Below are 23,613 nucleotides of genomic sequence, written 5' to 3' on the forward strand. Positions count from 1 at the left end.
CTAAATACAATATCTATTGACAGAGCCAAGCCTGCGTTTGTCATATAAGAACCTGCCGGTATCCATCACCATCCTACCAAGCCACACCCCTTGGCTGTTGCAGAGCAACCTGCCCCAGTACCCTTGACGACGATGTCTGCTCATGAGACACACACTGCTGCAGTGTGTGTTTCCAAGAGAAGTGTATGGACAACGCATAGGGCAACGCAGAGGACAACGCTGTGCTCTCTCCAGGGGGACTGTGTACAGATTTTGAGTTTGTGATCAGCTCGCATCTGACAGCAATTGGCTGATATCAAAATGTCAGCTAAGATCGTGCACTGGCTGCAAGGAATGCTGGCAGTTAGCTGCTCTTTGCTGAGACGCATACATTTTATGCAGTGAATATTTCTTTGCTTCTTATTTTTTTACTTTTGCTTGTTTGTTAATCATGACTGTATGTTTAACATTGATTGCACTTAATTGAAATTTTTTTTTCTTTTACTGTGTTAGATTTATGCCACACTATGTGCAATTAAAATAAAGTGTCGAGTTTGATTGTGCACACAGTCTTCTTCCATGTATGGACACTATATTGTGGTTTGCTGGTCTCTCACTTAAAACTGATGCCAGTGATTAACTCATTATTTGAAGTTTATGCAGACTTATTCTCACAACATACAGTAGAAGCTCGATGTAGTGCAGTTGTTGTGAGACAAGCTTTACTCATGCATTATAATGAACCAACAGTACATTGACAACGATCTGTGTAGTGACAAACTACGCATAGAAAGCTAAGAAGAACAAATAATGCAATATTATACACACTGTACTCTATTGTATTAAATTTAAAGAACATTAGAAGTAAAACATTTCAGAAACTAACCAAATAAGGTACAGCAATTAGACAAACTTCACTCAAAAACGGTCCAAACGATAAGATTAGTTTCAATACAGTAATTAAAGTACACCATCAAATACAGTATGACATTTACAACACTGCCTGTAAATTACAATAGGTCATTATTCCAATGCTTTAAACTAGTCAGTTAACTTTCTTTGAAAGGTCATTTCACGCAGTTTCTTTAGAGTGTGTTGTTTTATGCTTGTAAGGTGCAACAACTCAACTGGTTGATTTACTCTGTCGCTCCATTCACATAATAACTTTATTTATACTATTCAACATTTCATGTATACTGGGAAAGTCATCTGTACTTTCTTCTTCAGCTTCATCATCATACTCATCCTCTACTGCTTCACTACTCATTTCAAACAGCATCAGCAAAGTCGGTTCTTCATCGTTGACGACTACCCAATGGTTCTAATCTTCAAGATCAATACTGCACTACATAATATCATATGTGGACTGGATTTCACTACTGTTGAAATCTATGTCACTACAGCATTCATCTCTTGCATCTTCTTGTTCCAGCAATTCCTAATAGTGGTTAGCTCAATGCTTTGCCACACCAGGTCAGTTTTCAAGAGTAACGCTGTTTTCTCATCTGAATTTACTGTTGGTGTGAGCAATTAATGGCAATAATGAGTCTGAAATGCCTGTATCATGCACTGTACCAGCCGCTGAATTAATGCTGTTGCGTTTATTTTTTTTTCCATTTTCTAATTTCAATAAATCAGGAGATGGATGAGCTGGACAGTGATCCAACAATTAGAAGAGCTGCTTCTCTCAGCTTGAGTAACAATGGGTGCTTTCCCACTGATAGAACAAACTTCTTGAAATTAACTGGTGAACATGTCACGTCGTCCAAGAGTTCTGTGAATGCTTGTAAGTGAACTGTTGGGCTGTTAGTTTTACCTATTCAAAGAGGTTTCAGTTTATGACTGCGCAATTTATTTGTGGCGAAGAGGAGGGGTATTCTGTATTTACTCATTTTCAATCCCATCCATTTTTTTCCTTTCATTTTCCTTTATTTTTTATTTTTTTAAGAATTATTGTTGGAAGCAATTGATAATAAAATGCTGTTTCACCATAACTTATCAAAAGAATGCAAATTACCGACTCAGAACACAGTGCACACTTTTTGATAATTAACCCTAGACTGACTGCTAACAACAGATACTTGTTGCTATTTTGATGGCTAAAGAAAAACTCTATATACTTTAACGGAAACCGAACACATGATGTTGACACTGTGAATGACTACCACAGACTCATTCACACAATGAAGCACACATTTTAAATGCTAACCCCACTAATAATAATAATAATAATAATAATAATAATTTATCAGAAACCTATACAAGGGCAATGTGCTTGAGAACAATATTATGGAAATGGAAGAGGATGTAGATGAAATGGGGGATACGATACTGCGTGAAGAGTTTGACATAGCACTGAAAGACCTGAGTCAAAACAAGGCCCCGGGAGTAGACAACATCCCATTAGAACTACTGACGGCCTTGGGAGAGCCAGTCCTGACAAAACTCTTCCATCTGATGAGCAAGATGTACGAGATAGGCAAAATACCCTCAGACTTCAAGAAGAATATAATAATTGCAATCACAAAGAAAGCAGGTGTTGACAGATGTGAAAATTACCGAACTGTCAGTTTAATAAGCCACAGCTGCAAAATACTAACACTAATTATTTACAGAGAAATTGAAAAACTGATAAAAGCCGACCTCGGGGAAGATCAGTTTGGATTCCGTAGAAATGTTGGAACACGTGAGGCAACACTGACCTTACAACTTATCTTAGAAGAAAGATTAAGGAAAGGCAAACCTACATTCCTAGCATTTGTAGACTTACAGAAAGCATTTGACAATGTTGACTGTAATACTCTCTTTCCAATTCTGAAGGTGGCAGGGGTAAAATACAGGCAGCGAAAGGCTATTTACAATTTGTACAGAAACCAGATCGCAGTTATTAGAGTCGAGGGACATGAAAGGGAAGCAGTGGTTGGGAACGGAGTAAGACAGGGTTGTAGCCTCTCCCCGATGTTATTCAATCTGTATATTGAGCAAGCAATAAAGGAAACAAAAGGAAAATTCGGAGTAGGTATTAAAATCCATGGAGAAGAAATAAAAACTTTGAGGTTCGCCGATGACATTGTAATTCTGTCACAGACAGCAAAGGACTTAGAAGAGCAGTTGCATGGAATGGACAGTGTCTTGAAAGGAGGATGAACATCAACAAAAGCAAAACAAGGATAATGGAATGTAGTCGAATTAAGTCGGGTGATGCTGAGGGAATTAGATTAGGAAATGAGGCACTTAAAGTAGTAAAGGAGTTTTGCTATTTGGGGAGCAAAATAACTGATGACGGTTGAAGTAGAGAGGATATAAAATGTAGACTGGCAATGGCAAGGAAAGCGTTTCTGAAGAAAAGAAATTTGTTAACATCGCGTATAGATTTAAGTGTCAGGAAGTCATTTCTGAAAGTATTTATATGGAGTGTAGCCATGTATGGAAGTGAAACATGGACGATAAATAGTTTGGACAAGAAGAGAATAGAAGCTTTCGAAATGTGGTGCTACAGAAGAATGTTGAAGATTAGGTGGGTGGATCACATAACTAATGAGGAGGTATTGAATAGGATTGGGGAGAAGAGGAGTTTGAGGCACAACTTGACTAGAAGAAGGTATCGGCTGGTAGAACATGTCCTGAGGCATCAAGGGATCACAAATTTAGCACTGGAGGGCAGCGTGGAGGGTAAAAATCATAGAGGGAGACCAAGAGATGAATACACTAAGCAGATTCAGAAGGATGTAGGTTGCAGTAGATACTGGGAGATGAAGGCTCTTGCACAGGATAGATTAGCAGAGTCGCACCAAACCAGTCTCAGGACTGAAGACCACCACCACAACAACAACAACAACAACAACAACAACATTATTTTTATTTACACAGGGACTCAGTGGCCACCAAATGTTTCTAAAAAAAAAATGAGGTTTTCTAAATCTAATAATAGGTAAACTACTGAAATTTAAAATTTTGGAATAAAATAAAAAATAAAAAAGCCAGGGGTAGAAAACTATAGTACTCAGATTGAGAAATAACCATACTTAAACATCAAATAGTCTGGAACAGGACACATTTGCTTTATAATAATTTCTGAAATAGGAAAGTTTTGGGAAAAGTAAAATGTGTTTGGAGAAGATGAAAAGGTATGCTTTTGGATGCCATACATCACATCAGAACGAACATCTATTTGCTCACTAAAATTTCTCTGCTATGATTTCCTTACAAATATTAAATTATAGATATTTCTGTATAAAAATTATTTCTAGGTAAAATAACAAGGGTGCTGTCACCAGTATTTGGGAATTTACTCAGTGCGTAGCAATACTTTATGAATCTCTGCTTGAACAAGCATGTAGCTACTTATGTATAAATCACATACAGGAATCATACACAAAATGAGATCGAATAAAGAAAAAAAAAGTTACTTCAGGAATGATTCAGCAACAAGTGAAATGGTTCTACCTTGCTCTATAACATATACAGTTCATCTTGGTATTATCCTGCAGTCACACAACCACAACAATTTCTTGTACCCCACAGAAGCATCAGCAAATGCCCACAGACTGCTGCTCACACAATCTGTCACATTTTTTTTACATATATAGGGATAATATGGGTCCTTTCACACTTCCCAGGAACACTCCTGATGATACCTGTGCCTCCAATGAACATCCGTTGTACGGGATGCTGGGTTCTATTACCTAAGAGGTCTTCGAGCCATCCACATGTCTAAGAACCTATTCTGTATTCTCCGACATCTGTTAACAGTCTGCAGTGTGGCAAAGTGTCAAATGCTTTCCGAAAACTATGGAAACCGAATCTGCGTGTTGCTCTCCATTCTCAGTTCACAGGATATTGTGCAAGAAAAGAGTAAGTGGAGTTTCATATAATTGATGCTTGCTTAATCCGTGCTGCTTTGCATACAGAAGTATTTCTGTACAATGGAAATTTATTATACTGAATTTAGAATATGTTCCAGAATTCTGCAGCAAACTGGCATTAGGGATACTGGTTTGTAATTGTGCAAGCTTGCTCTTTTGCCCTTCTTATTATACTCACACTTAGGAAGGATGGAGGGGGAGGGGGGGAGGGAAGCCCATAATAAAGCAATTAGCAATTAAATTATCTGATGGGACAGAAATCGGAATCTGTGACATAAATGTCCAGACAAACGATTAAAATTTCAGAATAACTGGATAATTTAATCAAGAGAAAGATCTTCACAACCTGAGCAAGTCAATAAAGTGTTGGTCCACCACAGGCAATTGGCATTGGTTAATGAAAGGTGTTGGATATTGTCCTGAGGGATATTGTGCCAAATTCTGCCCAATTGGTGCATTAGATCATCAAAATCCTGAGCTGGATGGAGGGGCCCAACCAGTAATGTTCCAAACATTTTCCACTGGGAAGTGATCCAGCAATCTTGTTGGCCAAAGCAGTAGAAACTTTCTGTGTGTGAGCTAGCATTACCTTCCTAATTTAAGCCCAGGATAGCTTGTCATGAAGGGTAACAAAACAGGGTATAGAATATTGTTGACATACCACTGTGCTGTAAGGGTGCCATAATCCTGCTATGAAATGAAATGGCACCCAAGACAACCACTCCAGGTTGTTGGGCCAGATGGCGGCTGGCAGTCAGGTTCATATCCACTGCTGTCCCGGGCATCTCCAGACACATCTTCGCAGGTAATCAGGGTTCAGTTCAGTTCAATGTAGGACTCAATTACCTAAGACACCTCTACTCCAGTGAAATAGGCCAAATCTTTCTTGAATAAACCATTCAATTTTTCTGAATAAAAACGCAGCACTGAAACTGAAAAAGGAAATAAAGACTTCCAAAAAGTGAGAGCGACACGAAGTGAAAACGATGTTGTGCTCTTCTGTCCAGAGAATGGTTTGATGCAGCTCTACATGCTACTCTATACTGTGCAAGCTTCCTCATCTCCTAGTACCTACTGCAACCCGCATCCTTCTGAATCTGCTTAGTGTATTCATCTCTTTGTCTTCCTCTACGATTTTTACCCTCAACACTGCACTCCAATACTAAATTAGTGATCCCCTGATGCCTCAGAACATGTCCTATCAACCGATCCCTTCTTCTAGTCAAGTTGTGACACAAATTTCTCTTCTCCCCAATTCTACTCAATACCTCCTCATTAGTTATGTGATCTACCCATCTAATCTTCAGCATTCATCTGTAGCACCACAATTAGAAAACTTCATTTTCTTCTTGTCCAAACTATTTATTGTCCATGTTTCACTTCCATACATGGCTACACTCCATACAAATACTTTCAGAAACAACTTCCTGACAAATCTATACTCAATGTTAACAAACTCCTTTTCTTCAGAAACGCTTTCCTTGCCATTGCCAGTCTACATTTTATATCCTCCCTACTTCAACCATCATTAGTTATTTTGTTCCTCAAATAGCAAAACTCTTCTACTATTGTAAGCAACTCATTTTGTCATCTAATGCCCTTACCATAACCTGATTTAACGCAACTACACTCCATTATCCTTGTTTTGCTTTTGTTGATGTTCATCTTATATCCTCCTTTCAAGACACTGTCCATTCCATTCAACTGCTCTTCCAAGTCCTTTGCTGTCTCTGACAGAATTACAATGTTATCGGCGAACCTCAAAGTTTTTATTTTTTCTCCATGGATTTTAATTCCTACTCCAAATTTTTCTTTTGTTTCCTTTACTGCTTGCTCAATATACAGATTGAAGAACATCAGAGATACGCTACAACTTTGTCTCACTCCCTTCCCACCCATCGTTTCCCTTCCTTGCCCCTCAACTCTTAACTGTCATGTGGTTTCTGTACAAATTGTAAATAGCCTTTTGCTCCCTGTATTTGACCCCTGCCACCTTCCGAGTTTGAGAGAGTATTTATTAACCGGATAGTTTGGTAATTTTCACATCTTTCTTTGGGATTGGAATTATTATATTCTTCTTCCCCCCATGAACCATGGACCTTGCCGTTGGTGGGGAGGCTTGCGTGCCTCAGCGATACAGATGGCCGTACCGTAGGTGCAACCACAACGGAGGGGTATCTGTTGAGAGGCCAGACAAACGTGTGGTTCCTGAAGAGGGGCAGCAGCCTTTTCAGTAGTTGCAGGGGCAACAGTCTGGATGATTGACTGATCTGGCCTTGCAACATTAACCAAAACGGCCTTGCTGTGCTGGTACTGCGAACGGCTGAAAGCAAGGGGAAACTACAGCCGTAATTTTTCCCGAGGACATGCAGCTTTACTGTATGATTAAATGATGATGGCATCCTCTTGGGTAAAATATTCCGGAGGTAAAATAGTCCCCCATTCGGATCTCCGGGCGGGGACTACTCAGGAGGATGTCGTTATCAGGAGAAAGAAAACTGGCGTTCTACGGATCGGAGCGTGGAATGTCAGATCCCTTAATCGGGCAGGTAGGTTAGAAAATTTAAAAAGGGAAATGGATAGGTTAAAGTTAGATATAGTGGGAATTAGTGAAGTTCGGTGGCAGGAGGAACAAGACTTCTGGTCAGGTGACTACAGGGTTATAAACACAAAATCAAATAGGGGTAATGCAGGAGTAGGTTTAATAATGAATAGGAAAATAGGAATGCGGGTAAGCTACTACAAACAGCATAGTGAACGCATTATTGTGGCCAAGATAGATACGAAGCCCACACCTACTACAGTAGTACAAGTTTATATGCCAACTAGCTTTGCAGATGATGAAGAAATTGAAGAAATGTACGATGAAATAAAAGAAATTATTCAGATAGTGAAGGGAGACGAAAATTTAATAGTAATGGGTGACTGGAATTCGAGTGTAGGAAAAGGGAGAGAAGGAAACATAGTAGGTGAATATGGATTGGGGCTAAGAAATGAAAGAGGAAGCCGCCTAGTAGAATTTTGCACGGAGCACAACTTAATCATAGCTAACACTTGGTTTAAGAATCATGAAAGAAGGTTGTATACGTGGAAGAACCCTGGAGATACTAAAAGGTATCAGATAGATTATATAATGGCAAGACAGAGATTTAGGAACCAGATTTTAAGTTGTAAGACATTTCCAGGGGCAGATGTGGACTCTGACCACAATCTATTGGTTATGACCTGTAGATTAAAACTGAAGAAACTGCAAAAATGTGGGAAATTAAGGAGATGGGACCTGGGTAAACTGAAAGAACCAGAGGTTGTACAGAGTTTCAGAGAGAGCATAAGGGAACAATTGACTGGAATAGGGGAAAGAAGTACAGTAGAAGAAGAATGGGTAGCTCTGAGGGATGTAGTAGTGAAGGCAGCAGAGGATAAAGTAGGTACAAAGACGAGGGCTGCTAGAAATCCTTGGGTAACAGAAGAAATATTGAATTTAATTGATGAAAGGAGAAAATATAAAAATGCAGTAAATGAAGCAGGGAAAAAGGAATACAAACGTCTCAAAAATGCGATCGACAGGAAGTGCAAAGTGGCTAAACAGGGATGGCTAGAGGACAAATGTAAGGATGTAGAAGCTTATCTCACTAGGGGTAAGATAGATACTGCCTACAGGAAAATTAAAGAGACCTTTGGAGAGAAGAGAACCATGTGTATGAATATCAAGAGCTCAGATGGCAGCCCAGTTCTAAGCAAAGAAGGGAAGGCAGAAAGGTGGAAGGAGTATATAGAAGGTTTATACAAGGGCGATGTACTTGAGGACAATATTATGGAAATAGAAGAGGATGTAGATGAAGACGAAATGGGAGATACGATACTGCGTGAAGAGTTTGACAGAGCACTGAAAGACCTGAGTCGAAACAAGGCCCCCGGAGTAGACAACATTCCATTAGAACTACTGACGGCCTTGGGAGAGCCAGTCATGACAAAACTCTACCAGCTGGTGAGCAAGATGTATGAGACAGGCGAAATACCCTCAGACTTCAAGAAGAATATAATAATTCCAATCTCAAAGAAAGCAGGTGCTGACAGTTGTGAAAATTACCGAACTGTCAGTTTAATAAGCCACGGCTGCAAAATACTAACGCGAATTCTTTACAGACGAATGGAAAAACTGGTAGATGCAGACCTCGGGGAGGATCAGTTTGGATTCCGTCGAAATGTTGGAACACGTGAGGCAATACTGACCTTACGACTTATCTTAGAAGAAAGATTAAGAAAAGGCAAACCTACGTTTCTAGCATTTGTAGACTTAGAGAAAGCTTTTGACAATGTTGACTGGAATACTCTTTTTCAAATTCTAAAGGTGGCAGGGGTAAAATACAGGGAGCGAAAGGCTATTTACAATTTGTACAGAAACCAGGTGGCAGTCATAAAAGTCGAGGGGCATGAAAGGGAAGCAGTGGTGGGGAAAGGAGTGAGACAGGGTTGTAGCCTCTCCCCGATGTTATTCAATCTGTATATTGAGCAAGCAGTAAAGGAAACAAAAGAAAAATTTGGAGTAGGTATTAAAGTCCATGGAAACGAAGTAAAAACTTTGAGGTTCGCCGATGACATTGTAATTCTGTCAGAGACGGCAAAGGACTTGGAAGAGCAGTTGAACGGAATGGACAGTGTCTTGAAAGGAGGATATAAGATGAACATTAACAAAAGCAAAACGAGGATAATGGAATGTAGTCAAATTAAATCGGGTGATGCTGAGGGAATTAGATTAGGAAATGAGACACTTAAAGTAGTAAAGGAGTTTTGCTATTTAGGAAGTAAAATAACTGATGATGGTCGAAGTAGAGAGGATATAAAATGTAGACTGGCAATGGCAAGGAAAGCGTTTCTCAAGAAGAGAAATTTGTTAACATCGAATATAGATTTATGTATCAGGAAGTCGTTTCTGAAAGTATTTGTTTGGAGTGTAGCCATGTATGGAAGTGAAACATGGACGATAACTAGTTTGGACAAGAAGAGAATAGAAGCTTTCGAAATGTGGTGCTACAGAAGAATACTGAAGATAAGGTGGATAGATCACGTAACTAATGAGGAGGTATTGAATAGGATTGGGGAGAAGAGAAGTTTGTGGCACAACTTGACTAGAAGAAGGGATCGGTTGGTAGGACATGTTTTGAGGCATCAAGGGATCACAAATTTAGCATTGGAGGGCAGCGTGGAGGGTAAAAATCGTAGAGGGAGACCGAGAGATGAGTACACTAAGCAGATTCAGAAGGATGTAGGTTGCAGTAGGTACTGGGAGATGAAGAAGCTTGCACAGGATAGAGTAGCATGGAGAGCTGCATCAAACCAGTCTCAGGACTGATGACAACAACAACAACAACAACAACATATTCTTCTTGAAGACTGATGGTATTTTGCCTGTCTCATACATCTTGCTCACCGGATGGCAGAATTTCGTTATGGTTGGTTCTCGCTAGTCTATCAGTAGTTCTCTTGGAATGTTGTCTCCACCTGGGGCCTTGTTTCAACTTAGGTCTTTCAGTGCTCTGCCAAACTCTTCACGCAGTATCGTATCTCCCATTTCATCTTCCTCTACATGCTCTTCCATTTCCATGATATTGTCCTCAAACACATCGCCATTTTATGACCCTCTATACACTCCTTCCACCTTTCTGCTTTCCCTTCTTTGCTTAGAACTGAGTTTCCATCTGAGCTCTTGACTGTTTTTCTTTCCTCCAAAGGTCTCTTTCATATTCCTGTAGGCAGTATCTATCTTACCCCTAGTGATATATGCCTCTACATCCTTACATCTGTCCTCTAGCCATCCCTGCTTAACCATTTTGAACTTTCTGTCGGTCTAATTTCTGAGACATTTGTATTGCTTTTTGCCTGCTTCATTTACTGCATTTTTTTATATTTTCTGTTTTGGTCAGTTGAATTCAATATTTCTTCTGTTACCCAAGGATTACCACAAGCCCTTGTCTCTTTACTGACTTGATCCTCTGCTGCCTTCACTATTTCATCTCTCATAGCTACCCATTGTTCTTATTGCTTCTCCCCCCCCCCCCCCCCCCCTCTTTACAATCGTTCCCTAATGCTGTCTCTGAAACACTCTACGACTTTAGGTTTTTTCAGTTTAACCAGGTCCCATCTACTTAAATTTCCACCTTTTTGCAGTTTCTTCGGTTTTAATCTACAGTTCATAACCAACAGATTGTCGTCAAAGTCCACATCTGCCCCCTGGAAATGTCTTACAATTTAAAACCTGGGTCCTAATTCTCTGTCTTACCATTATATAATTTGACACCTTCCAGTGTCTCCAGGTCTCTTCCATGTATACAACCTTCTTTTATGATTCTTGAACCAAGTGTTAGCTATGATTAAGTTGTGCTCTGTGCGAAATTCTACCAGGCAGCTTCTTTCTTTCCTTGCCCCATTCCATATTCACCTACCACTTTTCCTTCTCTTCCTTTTCCTACTATCGAATTCCAGTCACCGATGATTATTAGATTTTCGTCTCCCTTCACTATCTGAATAATTTCTTTTATCTCCTCATACATTTCTTCAATCTCTTCGTTATCTGCAGAGCTAGTTGGCATATATACTTTTACTACTGTGGTAGGTGTGGGCTTCGTGTCTATCTTGACTACAATAATGTGTTCACTATGCTGTTCATAGCAGCATACACGCGCTCGTATTTTTTTATTCATTATGAAACCTACTCTCGCATTACCCCTATTTGATTTTGTATTTATAACCCTATAGTCACCGGACAAGAAGTTTTGTTCCTCCTGCCACCGAACTTCACTAATTCCCACTATATCTAACTTTAGCCTATCTATTTCCTTTTTAAATTTTCTAACCTACCTGTCCAATTAAGGGATCTGACATTTGACGCTCTGACACGTAGAACGCCAGTTTTCTTTCTCCTGATAACGACGTCCTCCTGAGTGGTCCCCGCCCAGAGATCCGAATAGGGGACTATTTTACCTCCGGAATATTTTACGCAAGTGGACAGCATCATCATTTAACCATATAGTAAAGCTGCATGCCCTTGGGAAAAATTATGGCGGTAGTTCCCTCTTGCTTCCAGCTGTTCGCAGTACCAGCACAGCAAGGTCATCTTGGTTAATGTTACAAGGCCAGAGGACAAATGAAAGGATTTTGAAGCATATCTCACTTTGGAAAAGATAGATACTACCTACAGGAAAATAAAAGGGGCCCCTCCAGAAAACAGATGCAGATGTATATCAAGAACTCAGATTGAAAAGCAGTCCTAAGCAAAGAAGGGAAAACTAAAATGTGGAAGGAATATACAGAGTGTCTGTACAAAGGATATGAACTTTAACAACTTAAGCCAAAACAAGGCTCCGGCAAGAGATGACATTCCGTTGGAACTACTGATAGCCTTGGGAGAGCCAGCCATGGCTAAACTTTTCCATCTGGCATGCAAGTGTGTGACAGGTGAAACCCTCAAACTTCAACAAGAATATAAAACTCCAATTACAAAAAAAGCAGCTGCTGACAGGTGTGAATATAACTAAAATGTCAGTTGAATAAGCCAGTCACAAGATACTAGGATGAATTCTTTACAGAAGAAGAATGGAAAATCTGGCAGGAACTGACCTTGGAAAAGGTCAGTTTGGATTCCGGGGAAATGTAGGAATACCTGAGGCAGTACTAACCTAACAACTTATGTTAGAAGATAGATTAAGGAAAGGCAAACCTACATTTACAGGATTTGTAGACTTATAGAAGCTTTTTACAGTGTTGATTGGACTATTCTCTGAAATTCTGCAAGTAGCAAGGGCAAAACACTGAGAAAGACTGGCGATATACAATTTGTACAGTAACGAGACAGTAGTTCTAAGGGGTCAAGAGGGCTGAAAGAGAAGCAGTGGTTGAGAAGGGAGTGAGACAAAAAGCAAAACAATGATAATGGAATGTAGTCAAATTAAATCATGTTATGGAATTAGATTAGGAAACAAGACTCTGAAAGTACTAGATGACTTTTGTTATTTGGGCAGCAGAATAACTGATGATAGCCAAATCAGTTAGATTGACAATGGCAAGAAAAGCACTTATGAAGAAACATTGAATACAGATTTAAGTGTTAGGAAGTGTTTTCTAAAAGTATTTGTATGAAGTGTAGGCATGTATGGAAATGAAACATTGATGATAAACAGTTTCAACAAGAACAGAATGGAAGTTTTTGAAATGTGGTGCTACAAAATAATGCTACAGATTTAACGGGGAAGGACACGTAACTTTTAGGGAGGTACTGAATAGAACTGGGGATAAAACAAATTTGCAGCACAACTAGAAGAAGGGATCAGTTGATAGGACACTTTCCGAGACATCACGGGATCATCAATTTATTTCTGGAGAGACATGGGAAAGTGGGGGGCGGGGGCAGCTGTACCAGGAGACCAAGATATAAATACAGGAGAGATGTAAGTTACAGTACTTATATGGAGATGAGGAGGCACACAGAATAGCCCCCCCCCCCCCCCCCCCATGAACAATGGACCTTGCCGTTGGTGGGGAGGCTTGCGTGCCTCAGCGATACAGATAGGTGTACCGTAGGTGCAACCACAACGGAGGGGTATATGTTGAGAGGCCAGACAAACGTGTGGTTCCTGAAGAGGGGCAGCAGCCTTTTCAGTAGTTGCAGGGGCAACAGTCTAGATGATTCACTGATCTGGCCTTGTAACAATAACCAAAGCAGCCTTGCTGTGCTGGTACTGCGAACGGCTGAAAGCAAGGGAAACTACAGCCGTAATTTTTCCCGAGGGCATGCAGCTTTACTGTATGATTAAATGATGATGGCATCCTCTTGGGTAAAATATTCCGGAGGTAAAATAGTCCCCCATTCGGATCTCCGGGCAAGGACTACTCAAGAGGATGTCGTTATATGGAGAAAGAAAACTGGCGTTCTATGGGCCGGAGCGTGGAATGTCACATCCCTTAATCGGGCAGGTAGGTTAGAAAATTTAAAAAGGGAAATGGTTAGGTTAAAGTTAGATATAGTGGGAATTAGTGAAGTTCGGTGGCAGGAGGAACAAGACTTCTGGTCAGGTGACTACAGGGGTATAAACAAAATCAAATAGGGGTAATGCAGGAGTAGGTTTAATAATGAATAGGAAAATAGGAATGTGGGTAAGCTACTACGAACAACATAGTGAACGCATTATTGTGGCCAAGATAGATACGAAGCCCACACCTACTACAGTAGTACAAGTTTCTATGCCAACTAGCTCTGCAGATGACGAAGAAATTGAAGAAATGTATGATCAAATAAAAGAAATTATTCAGATAGTGAAGGGTGACGAAAATTTAATAGTCAAGAGTGACTGGAATTCGGTAGTAGGAAAAGGGAGAGAAGGAAACGTAGTAGGTGCATATGGACTGGGGCAAAGAAATGAAAGAGGAAGCCGTCTGGTAGAATTTTGCACAGAGCACAACTTAACCATAGGTAAGAATAAAAAAGAAGGTTGTATACATGGAAGAAGCCTGGAGATACTGACAGGTTTCAGATAGATTATATAATGGTAAGACAGAGATTTAGGAACCACGTTTTAAATTGTAAGACATTTCCAGGGGCAGATGTGGACTCTGACCACAATCTGTTGGTTATGACCTGTAGATTAAAACTGAAGAAACTGCAAAAAGGTGGGAATTTAAGGAGATGGGACCTGGATAAACTGAAAGAACCAGAGGTTGTACGGAGTTTCAAGGAGAGCATAAGGGAGCAATTGACAGGAATGGGGGAAAGAAATACAATAGAAGAAGAATGGGTAGCTTTGAGGGATGAAGTAGTGAAGGCAGCAGAGGATCAAGTAGGTAAAAACACGAGGGCTAGTAGAAATCCTTGGGTAACAGAAGAAATATTGAATTTAATTGATGAAAGGAGAAAATATAAAAATGCAGTAAATGAAGCAGGCAAAAAGGAATACAAACGTCTCAAAAATGACATCGACAGGAAGTGCAAAATGGCTAAGCAGGGGTGGCTAGAGGACAAATGTAAGGATGTAGAGGCTTATCTCACTAGGGGTAAGATAGATACTGCCTACAGGAAAATTAAAGAGACCTTTGGAGAAAAGAGGACCACTTGTATGAATACTAAGAGCTCAGATGGAAACCCAGTTCTAACCAAAGAAGGGAAAGCAGAAAGGTGGAAGGAGTAGATACAGGGTCTATACAAGGGCGATGTACTTGAGGACAATATTATGGAAATGGAAGAGGATGTAGATGAAGATGTAATGGGAGATATGATACTGCGTGAAGAGTTTGACAGAGCACTGAAAGACCTCAGTCGAAACAAGGCTCCTGGAGTAGACAACATTCCGTTGGAACCACTGACGGCCTTGGGAGAGCCAGTCCTGACAAAACTCTACCATCTGGTGAGCAAGATGTATGAGACAGGCGAAATATCCTCAGACTTCAAGAAGAATATAATAATTCCAATTCCAAAGAAAGCAGGTGTTGACAGATGTGAAAATTACCGAACTTTCAGTCTAATAAGTCACAGCTGCAAAATACTAACACGAGTTCTTTACAGACGAATGGAAAAACTAGTAGAAGCCGACCTCGGGGAAGATCAGTTTGAATTCCGTAGAAATGTTAGAACACGTGAGGCAACACTGACCCTACGACTTATCGTAGAAGCTAGATTAAGGAAGGGCAAACCTACGTTTCTAGCATTCGTAGACTTAGAGAAAGCTTTTGACAATGTTTGGGAAGGGAGTGACACAGGGTTGTAGTCTCTCCCCGATGTTATTCAATCTGTATATTGAGCAAGCAGTGAAGGAAACAAAAGAAAAATTTGGAGTAGGTATTAAAGTCCATGGAGAAGAAATAAAAACTTTGAGGTTCGCCAATGAGTTCGTAATTCTGTCAGAGACAGCAAAGGACTTGGAAGAGCAGTTGAACGGAATGGATAGTGTCTTGAAAGGAGGATATAAGATGACCACCAACAAAAGCGAAACGAGGATAATGGAATGTAGTCGAATTAAGTCGGGTGATGCTGAGGGAATTAGATTAGGAAATGAGGCACTTAAAGTAGTAAAGGAGTTTTGCTATTTGGGGAGCAAAATAACTGATGATGGTCGAAGTAGAAAGGATATAAAATGTAGACTGGCAATGGCAAGGAAAGCGTTTCTGAAGAAGAGAAGTTTGTTAACATCGAGTATAGATTTAAGTGTCAGGATGTCATTTCTGAAAGTATTTGTATGGAGTGTAGCCATGTATGGAAGTGAAACATGGATGATAAATAGTTTGGACAAGAAGAGAATTGAAGATTTCGAAATGTGGTGCTACAGAAGAATGCTGAAGATTAGATGGGTAGATCACATAACTAATGAGGAAATATTGAATCGGATTGGGGAGAAGAGAAGTTTGTGGCACAGCTTGACCAGAAGAAGGGATCGGTTGGTAGGACATGTTCTGAGACATCAAGGGATCACCAATTTAGTATTGGAGGGCAGCGTGGAGGGTAAAAATCGTAGAGGGAGACCAAGAGATGACTACACTAAGCAGATTCAGAAGGATGTAGGTTGCTGTAAGTACTGGGAAATGAAGTAGCTCGCACAGGATAGAGTAGCATGGAGAGCTGCATCAAACCAGTCTCAGGACTGAAGACCACAACAACAACAACAACAACAACAACAACAACAACAACAACAACAAACAACACAGAATAGAGTAGCAAGGAGGACTGCGTCAAACAAATCTTTGGACTGAAGACCATCAGAATGACATTATTATTATTTAATGTATATGGGAATAACTTACACTTTTTTTAGTTGCTTGGGAATTTACACTGGGGATGATATTCACAATAAATGCAAGCTATGTAAAGACTAATGTCGATGACTACTCTCTGTGAAACCGAATTTGTATTTCATGTCTGCGTCTCGGGTGATAATTTTATTTTAGTGTTGGTGTAAGTGTTCTGCAAAAGTCGAATGATTTGTCCTCTAATTCCATGCTCTTACATGTTCTTTACATTCAGTGCCACATGTTCTCCTGGTTTGACCCATGTATCTTCCATCACATGTATTACATTTCAGTTGGTATATTCTTGACTTCCCGTGTGTGTGTGTGTGTGTGTGTGTGTGTGTGTGTGTGTGTGTGTGTGTGTGTGTGTGTGTGTGTGTGTGTGTGGCTGCATGTCATTGGGCACCACCTTGGGTTTTTTGTTTCTTTCTCAGTTTGTGTTGCTCCTGTTTCTAGTGTTGTGTGTGTGGTTCTGTCCTTGGGTTGGTAATAGCTGGGAGTTTGGTCTATTATTTCTTGATTTTGTTATTGGTGCATCCCATACATAATGATGCACAACCACAAACACACCTATAGAATGTCCAATATTTTCTAAAAACAAGATATAAAAATAGCTGACCAAACCAACAATTCATTTCAAAAGTACTATCCAGAAATAATACAAAAAATTGCTCTCATCATAAATAAATCTTGGAATTCTTTTAGATAAGCTAAATCATTATGGTTTGAGGGGGGCAGTGCACAAATGGTTTAATCCTTACTTAACTGGAAGTATGCACAAAGTTGAAATAAGTGGTTCATGTAATGTTAAAACAACAGCTGATTCCTCAAACTAGGGGGCTATGAAGTACAGGGTCCCACAGGATTCAGCCTTAGGTCCTTTACTGTTCTTGATATACATTAATGACTTACCATTCCACATTGATGAAGATGCAAAGTTAGTTCTTTTTGCTGATGATACAAGTATAGTAATAACATCCAAAAACCAAGAACTAAGTGATGTAATTGTAAATGATGTTTTTCACAAAATTAGTGGTTCTCAGCAAACGGACTCTCTTTAATGTTTGATAAAACACAGTATATACAGTTCCGTACAGTAAATGGCAGAACTCCAGTAATAAATGTAGACTTTGAACAGAGGTCTGTAGCTAAGGCAGAATTTTCAAAATTTTTAGGTGTGTCCATTGATGAGAGGTTAAACTGGAAGCAACACATTGATGGTATGCTGAAACGTCTGAGTTCAGCTACGTATGCTATTAGGGTTATTGCAAATTTTAGTGATAAGAATCTCAGTAAATTAGCTTACTGTGCCTACTTTCATTCACTGCTTTCATATGGCATCATTCTGGGGTAATTCTTCGTTGAGTAGAAAAGTATTCATTGCTCAAAAATGTGTAATCAGAATAATTGCTGGAGCCCACCCACTGGCATCCTATTTAATGATCTAGGGATCCTCACAGTATATACATTCACTTATGAAATTTGTTGTTAATAATCCAACCCAGTTCAAAAGTAATAGCAGTGTGCATAGCTATAACACCAGCAGAAAGGATGATCTTCACTATGCAGGGTTAAATCTGACTTTGGCACAGAAAGGGGTAAATTATACTGCCACAAAAGTCTTTGGTCACCTACCAAACATCATCAAAAGCCTGAAAGATAGTCAACCAACATTTAAAAATAAATTAAAAGAATTTCTAGATGACAACTCCTACTCATTGGCTGAATTTTTAGATATAAATTAACGGAGGGGAAGGGAAAAAAATCAACATTAGTGTCATGCAATATTTTGTGTAATCTAATATCTTGTACAGACATCTTTTATTAACCTGACACGTTCCACATCATTACGAAGTGTCGTATTCATGATCTATGGAACAATTATTAATCTAATCTAACCTAATCTCTATCACAAATCAGGATTATACCAACTGAAATGTAATACATGTGACAAAAGACGAATAGGTCAAACCAGGAGAACATTTGACACTAGATACAAAGGAAATGCAAGAGCATGGAAGCGGAGAGCAAATCATTCGAATTTTGCAGAACACTTACACCAATGCCAACATAAAATTACCACCAGGAACACGCACATGGAAGTCATATGGTTAAACAGCAACAACAAAAAACCACCTCACTGTAAAAAGAAATTACAACACTCAGAAAAGAAATAACTCATAAATGATCAAAAGTAAAAACCAAAAACTTATCCCTTTTTGGAGTTGCTTGTTACAATTACTTCCTCGCTGCAATATATTAAAGTATCTCCCATATATAGACACACTAATCCTGCTATAGCTGCAAATGCATTAAACTTAAGCACTTGCAGCTATGAAATTGGAAACAGCAACATGAAACTATCAATTTAACTTATCAGAACAACACTTCAATAGTAAGACATTTTGTTTGGCAAGCAACTGTCATTACATGAATGTACCTTCTCCCCTGATTGAAATGTGACCGGAAGATACTGGCAGATGGCAGCTTAGAGGCAGTGTATGAACTGTTTCTGGGTACGTCAACAGGGAAAAGAGGTTACCAAAAAGCTAAGGACCTCGTTTTAAGTCCCAGTCTATTATAGACCTAACATTTTAATCTCACAAACAAGTTTAATAGCCACTACGTAACTGAAGAATACTGATAGATTCTGCTCAGAAAAGAAGTGATCCTTGATTTTTTTTAGTCAGGTTTTAACAAGGTAATAAGCATGCTTTGAGAGTGGGTCTGTCAATTACGGTTTTTCAGAATTTCTGTTGTAGCCTCCTACCTGGGGAATACAGAAACATTTTTATACCGCAAGGTTTCCTCTTTATCGAATGAAACAGGGAATCTGTATTGCAGTGTTCCAGTAATTGTGATACAAGATTATAGGTGACGAAATGGAAACGAGTGTTTGGCGTCATTTCCCCTAGCGGAGCAGGTTCAGCTGCCTTGGTGCAGGTCTTATTACATTCGACACCACATTGGGTGACTTGAGCGCCGGATAGGGATGAAATAATGATGAAGACAACACAACACTCAGTCCCTGAGTGGAGAAAATCTCCGACCCAGCCAGGAATCGAACCTGGGCCCGTAGGATGGCAATCTGTCACACTGACAACTCAGCTATCGGGGCAGACAGTTTATAGGTGATGACAGCCAAAGACCCCTTCAGTGCAGGAACATACCACACTCTAAAACTTACAGGAATTGCCGGATGCTGCAAGTAATGAGCCTAATGGGTAGAGGAACTATAACAACAGTGTGCGGTATAAAGTTAAGACTTTCGGTCAGACAGGAGGCACGATTGGATTGACTATGAAGCTGTGGTGACCACTGCGACCAGATGGCATTGTGGTCAGTGCATTAGCCTAGTAAGCAGGAGACCCACGTTCTAATCCCAGTTCAGCAAAGATTTTCAACTTGCCCCGTTGATACAAATCAATGCCCACTGGCAGCTAATGTCCAATTTTTTGTGTCTTGTGATCCAAGTGTTTGACGATCAGGCTCATTTAAGAGGTAAGTGTGCCTAATTTTGAAGTTTTATACCGAGGCTGGAGAAGATCTCCACCATATCTTCCCAGGAGGTTCATAATTATTTTAGACACGACAAATTTTAAGACTGACTGCATTCCAGATTTAACCTTTAAATCTTTGTTTTACAATATTTTAGAGTGTTATCATGATTTCAAAATATGTACTGAACTGTTCAGTTATGTTTCCAGATCATGTATTCAAGGTTTGTCCTCTCAATGGGTACATCATATTTAATGCAGGGTTATATGGAATCTTAAAGACAATAGAGCAGATGAGGCATTTGCAAAGCAAAACTTCATTTGCTCCAGTTCCATTTGTGCCATACTAACATTGCAACAAATGGACCCATGGGAAGGACACAAAACAAATTGGACACCCACCATCCTGCTGGTTACCAAGGCATAAGGGAATGTGGGAAAATGAGCAAGGAAACTAAGCAGCCAAGGAGACCTGCTGCAAAAATTACATAAAACAATGTGCCATTCAACTGCATTCTATCATTTTGCTGGTAAGTTTTGTAACTGTGGGGTGGGGAGTGGCTGGCGGTGAGGGACAATAAACTGACTTGATTAAGACAATTATCTGGTTGTTGTATACATCTTACCAGTCAGTCTGACAGGATGAAGTACACCTGAGCTGCCTCCAAATGGAGCACTGTCCCCTAATACATGGCTTCAGACACAGGTAAGATCACCTCTTAGTTTGCAATGTCTGTGGCATACAATTCACTATACTGCACATTTTAACCGAGCGCATTTTATACTGCGATGAGTGCGTAGAAGCAAATTTATTTGGGAATCTACGCTCTATTTTGGCGAATGATGAGATTAGTTTGGTGAAGTTTTTGATGATGATGATTCCAGGGCACTCAATGAAATAGTTATGAACACATTTGCAGAATATAAATTAAATACTAAGCAAAAATAAAGTTTTTCCTCATAATCAATCTTACTGGGGGCACAAGTTCACAGCAATTTTCCCTAAGTTTACTATACACAGCAGATACACACAACAGAGACATTAGTCACCAATAATATATTATCCTTCACTGCTTAGAAGAGACTGCCAAGCAACTTTTCGATTGTGCAACTGTAGAAATTGTTTGGTTTAGAAGCAAAGGAGTCATGAACCCATGTTCACAGCGCATTTTCATCCATAAAGGAAGTTCTCAGAAGGTCGTTCAAAAGAAAGTGCAGACTGACTTTCCAAATGAACTTCTGTATAGCGCTTTTTGTCAGTCTAACAGAATGCGGGCAGGCATTAGTATAGAGTAGGATCACTTCACACAGTCTTTCTGGTCATTGTTCTTGGACAGCAACTTCAAGACAACTCAGTTGTTGATAATAAATGAGAACAGTGATGGTTACATCCCAGGGAAACAATTCATAGTACACCAATCAGTCACTGTTCTGCCAAATGCATTTCATTATCTTTTGTGGATGCACGCATATCTTTATAGAGGAAGTTGCTGCATCATTTGGGTTCAACCATTCCTTTCTTTTTCTTATGTTAGCATAAAGAGACACTTTCTCATCACCAGTGACAATACAGGATGTGAATGGTCAGTGTTGTTCATGAGCCAATTGCAGACCTGCACATATGGCACCTGCTGGTTTTTGTGATTTTGGCTTGGAGCACGCGGTACCCGTAAGCCCGAGTTTTGAACCTTCCCTATTGCATGCAAATGCTCCACGGTAGTCGAATGACCACAGTTCTTCACATCTGCCAGTTCTTGAATACACTGGTGTGGATAATTGGGATTAATGTGTTTACACACTCTTCATCAAACACTAAAGGTCTTCCTGAAAGTGGAGAGTCGCTAATCTCAAAATGATCCTACTGCAAATGAGAAAACCATTTTCTTGCCATGCTCTGTTCCATGGCATCTACATCTACATGACTAGTCTGCAATTCACATTTAAGTGCTTGGCAGAGGGTTCGTCGCAATCATACTATCTCTCTACTATTCCACTCCCTAACAGCGTGCGGGAAAAATGAACACCTAAACATTGTCCCCATAATGACGCAAATGCCTCTGCTGCTGTCACCCCTCTATTGAATTCTAGGAGAATGTCAGAAATGTTCTGATTTCTCCACTTGACACTCATTTTTCTGGTGTCCACCCCATTCACTGTTTCCAAAAGACAAAATGAGAATATGTCAACTCAAATAGCAACAGTAAACTACAAATAAAAAATGACAATCAATAAATAACCCACACCAACTGGAATATCAACATGCAAAACAAAACCACTACGAACTTGTGCAGCAACCTAATACGAACTTGAAAGATTGTTTGCAGTCAGAAAGAAGACCGTGGTTTCTTATCAACACATTAAAACAGGTAATAAAAATGTGCAAGGAAGAATATGTCTATGTGCGCATTCATGCCCTTTCCTCACACTGAAACAAAATTAGAATACTGCCGCGATATGAAATACTAAATAAAATGAGAATTACCTTATGGAAGAGCTAAAAATTAATCCCTGGTACATGTGGCTCGTTGACCGCATATAAAATGAGGAAGGAAGAAACCACTGTGAGAAGAAGTAAATGTTTGGTAGCAGTACTATTCACGGAAATTAGGACTACTTAAATAAAAACCCAAGTCTCAGTTTAACAATATGTATTCAAGGAGACATGGACACAATCAAAATTGTAAAACTGATTCAGATAATGGCTCAATTGCTGACAAACTAAATGAACCAGCCACTCCGAGATACATTAAAATAACCTGCCTTATAGTTTGAGAATGGGTCCTGAGAAAAGAAACAAGTTGCCTCATTGTTACTTAAAACAGTGGACAAATCATTGTCAAGAACAATTGCAGTCATGTACTCGGAATGTTAAATGCAAACACGTAAGACATGGTGTTCTGACACAGGTACACTGTAAGCGCTACACACTGGTGGATGACACTGCTGGAAATGGTCTTTTGTGTCTAAGGATGATGCCCTTTTCTGTCATGTTGCAACCACTTCTTCCTGTCCGTGAGCCTGGAATGATGTTTTCCATGGCAAAACAGTGGGCTTCACCAGCCTTAATTTGTAATCTTCTACCTCAAGTCACATATTCTCCTTGCACCTAACTTTTCTCCTCAACAACATAATAGCACTTGGGTATAGCACAGGTAAGTACTTTACTTCACTTGCATGCATCCCTTGTTGTTGTGTCTGCTTGCTCATTTCCCACTATCTTCACATGGCAAGATACTCAGCAGGATATTACTTCCTTAACCTGATGCTAGAGTACATTACATGTGTCCTGTATATTTTGTACTGCCTTACCTGCTTGGGTGTATTTGGTGAAAGGTCTGTAGGGCATCCAGGGAATCTTAGTAGATAAAATTATTGTGTCAATTGCACCTCATCTGCTACAATGCCGTTAGGACTGCATATAACTCAGTGTACCTTGGAGTATAATCATGAGGACACTGGGAAACAACAGCACAGCTGATGAGAGAACAGCATGGAGAGTCACG

At 39.7% G+C, this 23,613-nt stretch overlaps 1 protein-coding gene across 10 annotated transcripts in view; it reads right to left on the minus strand.

The window, feature by feature from the left end:
• The window catches only part of LOC126336310 (uncharacterized), a 205,046-nt gene that overhangs the window by 179,905 nt on the left and 1,528 nt on the right, over window positions 1-23,613 (minus strand). For 4 of the 10 annotated variants that reach the window (XM_049999905.1, XM_049999915.1, XM_049999855.1 and 1 more), the window contains exon 2: window positions 5,506-5,776. The exons of the other annotated variants lie outside the window; for them this stretch is intronic. The gene's annotated coding sequence lies outside the window, so the exon portion shown is untranslated. The remainder of the gene's footprint in view (window positions 1-5,505; window positions 5,777-23,613) is intronic. 10 annotated transcript variants of the gene reach the window in all.

Source organism: Schistocerca gregaria, chromosome 1 (assembly GCF_023897955.1).
Source record: "Schistocerca gregaria isolate iqSchGreg1 chromosome 1, iqSchGreg1.2, whole genome shotgun sequence".
Taxonomy (NCBI): Eukaryota; Metazoa; Arthropoda; class Insecta; order Orthoptera; family Acrididae; genus Schistocerca; species Schistocerca gregaria.